Source organism: Physeter macrocephalus, chromosome 10 (assembly GCF_002837175.3).
Source record: "Physeter macrocephalus isolate SW-GA chromosome 10, ASM283717v5, whole genome shotgun sequence".
NCBI classification, from domain to species: Eukaryota; Metazoa; Chordata; class Mammalia; order Artiodactyla; family Physeteridae; genus Physeter; species Physeter macrocephalus.
In genome coordinates, this window is record NC_041223.1 from 28,834,857 (window position 1) to 28,840,574 (window position 5,718).

Genomic DNA, 5,718 nt, shown 5'->3' on the forward strand with positions numbered 1-5,718 from the left:
GAACTGGAGAGAAGACAGTACTTTTGGTTCAGGCAAATATGAAAACCAGGGATTCATATAAAGTTTTAGAGTTGCCCAAAGTTTTTAAAATTACTAATATTTAGGAGTAGTTGTTTCCCTTTATTTTTGCATAAGGTCTCCTACCACGAGGTCTGCTTGTAAAGGCACTGCTTAGCTGCTATGAAAGGAAAACTAAAGAGTTAAATAAAAATTATATTTTGTGGATAGAGAGAGTAGGGGATTAGAAAATAAACATATGGATCGTAATTCCTGGATTATATTTTTAAGCACTGCCTTTGCTCCTCTTAAGATTTTGTTTTCATAAAGCTTTAGGCTCTTATAGTGCAAATTGCACCTTGCTTAAGGGCAGCAATATTTACTTAATGACTATCTGCAAATCATTTTAGAATCTTAAGGGAGGAATGTTATTAGAGTGGAGAGCAGTAAATGCTCTCTGTGCAGGGGAAAGCTTCCCGGGCTTATGGCAACAGGCTTTGATCTCATCAGCCCCCATAATGAATTTCTGCCTTGAGTTTTACAGGGACTTTCTTCTAAGGAGAGCAAAGCTCAGTGCAGACATTATCTAATTCTTCCTCATAACATTCATGTAAGTTTGGGTAGGGCAGGTGTTATTGTAACCCAACCCATTCTGCAGATGGAGAAATAAAACAGAAAGTTAAGTGACCTTCCCAAGGTCAAAGAGAAGTTGAACAAGAGCCAGGAAGATTCCATTTGGGGTTTCCCAATTGTCGGCCCAGAGCTTTCACCTGCTGACTCTGGGACCACCAGGTAGCTGTTGGGGGAACTGGCAGGTCATGCAGGGCTATGACAGGAGTGCAGTTGATAAGGATTCTCTCAGAGGCCCTGAGTCTGCCCCTTTCTACACTAAATGTGAGATGTTGGACAGGTTATTGGTCTTTCTGGAATTAGTTTTTCTTCTTTAAAACAGGGTTATATTAGAAGTGTGTTCCCCACAAGTCTGCTGGATTAGATGAAATAATGCATTTTCAAGTTATGGCATGTGATGAAATAGTCTAATCAAATTAATATCCTAAAGCATAAAGACTATAGCCATGAGGTTGAGATTCATAAATACAAATTCAAAAGCTGATAAATCAATCAACTTTATTATCTAGATTCATTTCAAAATATGCAATCAAAATAGTCCACCATTATATTTACAGTAGATTTTATTTGATTTTAACACAGTAAATTTGTGTCTTTGATTCTTCCATCCATTATTTCATGATCCTCACTCAGACAGACTCAACTGTGCTCCTAATAAAGCAAATCCTACTAGTGACTACGGAACTGTCTTTTTCTTCCTTTCCAAGCTTTTCTCCTCACCTCTCTGTGTCTCCTCTAGCTCCGGATGGTGCCCACGAGAAGTCATTGCCACAAAGCCCAGTCAATATGCATTGGGCATGGCCACCACTTCAGTCGGTGCTCTGGGTTCCTCATGGAGCCTGAGGGGCACTGAGTTCTCTGGAATTTTCAAACTGCCACGGCCAAGCTGTGCCCTGCACAAGAGTGGGGGGCTCTGTCCACCTTGGCTGGGTTATACCTTTCCCCATGGCTTTCCTTCCTGTGTCCTTTTAGAATAACAGCTTCCAGAAGAATACAGCACTTGGGGTCTGGATCAGGGGAGAAAAATTGAAGGACAGTTACTGTTCTGTACTTAGAACCCCTTTTCCTCTGACCACTAAGGTTTCATTTTCTCAGACTGGATCGTAACTACCACGCTTGTCTGAATCTCTCTGTCTGTCTGTCTGCCTCTCTCTTTTTTAAGGAAGGGTTTTCTCCTAGGAGGACCTCACAATTTCATGTAAATGATTTGTGGCAGGCAAACAATCTAGAATAATAGACATGTCTAAATAGTTGGTTGAACACAAACATCATTCTCTATTTTCCCACAGAGATATAACTGTGAAGTGAATATATATGTCAAGTTAAAGTTAATAAATATAAACATAATTTTAAGGGTAGCTGTTTACTCAATATTTTTTATAAATCCTATGAACCCTTGGGCTTAATTGACTTTATTTAGTATATGAGTGGTCTTCAAATTTATAGTAGCTAGTCCTTACCCTTCAAACAAATGAGAATGAAAATAAAAAAGAAATATTCACTGACCACACATACTTAAAGTTTCAGAGATTATAGCATTTATTAGGCCAAATAATGTCCCTATTCATAGCTGAGAAGTCTGTTTTCCAATGATTTATAGTGTCATCTTTTTCTGAGGGGGTAAATTATCCTAAATATTTTGTTCCTTTGCCTTCTTCATCCGCTCCATTTGTTCTATATCTAATCCCACATCTGGAGACATAAAATTTATAGATTCTAAAATGAGATTAAGTGACAATTTGTTGTTCTTGTTTTCAGAGCATGAAGAAAATTTCCCCTGGCTGGGGGGAATGGCTAATGACAGTATTCAAAACTGAACTGGTCAATTTCTGCCAGGTATTTGACATCTAAAAAATGATATCACTTTTTTTTTTTTTTTTTAGTTTGGAATATCTACAGGATTTCCTACTTACTATACAGGTATTACTGTTTGGGGGGTTTTGTTAAATTGTATCTGAGACTGAACAGAGCAGAACTTTCATGGCACTTGAACACATGATGGAACACACACCACTGCCCTCGCCCTCTACGTGGAAGCTTGGCTCAAATATAAATTCCAGAAGAACCTCTGTGTCCAAATCAGAGGTATGAAGAATTAGACTTTATATCTAGACTAGGCTTTTAAACATATCCTCATTAGAGTATTAAGATTTATGGTGTTGTTTTTTGTAACATTCTGTTTCAAGACACTAAAAGTACTGGAACAAAAGCATTGAAATTTTGTGTCCCAGGGTTTCTCGAGGACTATATTTATATGACTGGAGCAGGGGAAAAAAATCTAAAAGTTTACAACTAAATCAATGCTTGTGAAATTTCCAGTTTGTTCTCCTTGGATGAATAATGTTAGACTAAATATTAGAATGTTACACTGAATTGAATTTGGAGGTTTTCTTGAACCCTGAAAAATGTGTCTGTCTGTGTGTGTGTGTGTGTGTGTGTGTGTGTGGTGTGTGTAAAATCGCATACTGGTGATTACCTAAGGAAATCATTACATTGACTAAACTCCTAATTGAAGACATAATAGCTAAAGAGACCAAAGGTCTTTTATTTTATTGTGTTGTTTTGGTGCTATGGGTTCTTGACTAGCAAAGCTTTACAATATGTATACACAGGAACCATAATAGAAATTTTACTGCTTAACTCATTTTGAATGATCATTAGGGAGTACTTTCCCCCCAACCGTTATTTATGATGAGAGGAGAGTTTATCTCTTTGGTGATTTCAAGACTTGTATTAGTTACATGGCATATAAATAAAGGGGTTAAGAAGAAAAGCCAAAGGACTTCAGAATGACTGTAGGCTACAGGAGTAATAAGAAAGTACTAACAATGTGACATATTTATAAAAATTGGCAAAACCCAGACTGAGGCTGGGGATGGAAAGGAGAGTTGCCTTCTCTTCGTGTGTCCCAGTGCAAAAGCAGTTAAATCAAGTTACAGCCTGACCTGCTGGGAAAGTACGGTTAGCAGTCTCACAATTATCACTGTTGTTCGGTTGTAAAAGAAAGAAGGGTTTTTTGTTGTTGTTATATTTTGTTTTGATTTGAAGAAGTGTTTCGGCAAGTTTAGGAAGAGGAAGTTAAATCCATGCCAAGGTATCTCTGAGTTTTGCGGGTATTCCGTCTGTTCTCCTCCAGAGCTGGGAATTTCCCTCCCTTCCTCCACGTGTGCTCCCACACCCAGCTCATCAGTGGAGCAGCTTGCAAATAAGCCTTTTCCTCGTTCTGCCCCCTTTTAGGGGATCCATGCCTAAACAGAAAGGTTTTTGATCTATTTGAATACAGTACAACAATTCAGGTAGAATTTTATCCTTCAAAGCATCTTTTCTTTCCCACCCCAGAAGACAATTCTTCATAGGCACCATAGGCACAGAAGAACATTTTCTCACCTGATTATCTCAAAGTTAGCACATATAAAGGAATATAATTTTGTAATTTTCAGCTAGGAATTTCTAGTTTTGTAAATTTAAATTAGTTTTGTAATTGGAAAGTTTAAATGATTGCATATTAACTATTCTCATTCATTATAATAGAATAGAATAAAAATATAAAGATAATAAACTAGCGCTTATAATCTATTTTCAGTTTCCTCATTTACGGCACATTACCGAATAGTTATTGAATATTGGCATTTTCCATCACCTGCAATCATATTTCTTATTTAACTCTAAGATTTAAAAAAATGTTCAATAAGAAAACTGTTTTTTTCCCCGTTTTCAAAGATAGGAATAATTAAAAATAATTTTAATTCTAAATAATATTATTTAATGTCCCTAAGTTGGCTGTAGGAGAGTGTAATACTGGGCAAGGATTGTTATTGTTCATCTTAGTCCTTGTATAAAACATTCAAGTGTGTGTATTAGTTAGGTCTGTACACTGAAGTTATTAAAAAAGAGTCCTGATTCTACTCTGGGGTTGAGTATGGCCCTGAGGGCCAAGAAAATGAACATATACACCTTGAATAATTTATCCTTCTCTACAGGACTGGACTGGGGAAAAGGATCAGTATTACTGATTATGTCTTTTGCCTCAGGCTCCAACATGGCTTGGTAGGGCTCTGGTACTGATCTTGTTTTCATTTAAAATTTTGATATTTTGTTCATCATGACATTTTTTACCTTAATTAAGATTTTAAAAAATTATTTCATTAAAACATGATTTCTCTAGATTACTAAGTTTTGGGGGCCTCCTTAAATTTTGCACCCAAGGCAAATGCCTCACCCCCCCTTATTCTGGTCTGCGCCCAGCTTTTCTGTTTTGGCTCCGTTTTCCCCAGTCTCTAGAGTATCGAGGTCATCTCTGATTACTTGGGTTGCTTAGTACATGGAGCAGTGCTCTCACAGAATAGATGTCTGGTAAGTGGTTAATGATATTGCTGATGAAGAGTAGCAGAGAAAAGACAGCCTCTTCAATAAGTGGTGCTGGGAAAACTGGACTGATACATGTAAAAGAATGAAATTAGAACACTCCCTAACACCATACACAAAAATAAACTCAAAATGGGTTAAAGACCTAAATGTAAGGCCAGACACTATCAAACTCTTAGAGGAAAACATAGGCAGAACACTCTATGACATAAATCACAGCAAGATCCTTTTTGACCCACCTCCTAGAGAAATGGAAATAAAAACAAAAATAAACAAATGGGACCTAATGAAACTTAAAAGCTTTTGCACAGAAAAAGATACCATAAACAAGATGGCAAGACAACCTGCAGAATGGGAGAAAATATTTGCAAACGAAGCAACTGACAAAGGACTAATATCCAAAATTTATAAGCAACTCTTGCAGCTCAATAACAAAAAAACAAACAACCCAATCCAAAAATGGGCAGAAGAACTAAATAGACATTTCTCCAAAGAAGATATACAGATCGCCAACAAACACATGAAAGAATGCTCAACATCATTAATCATTAGAGAAATGCAAATCAAAACGACAATGAGATATCATCTCACACCGGTCAGATTGGCCATCATCAAAAACTCTAGAAACAATAAATGCTGGAGAGGGTGTGGAGAAAAGGGAACCCTCTTGCACTGCTGGTGGGAATAATGTAAATTGATACAGCCACTATGGAGAACAGTATGGAG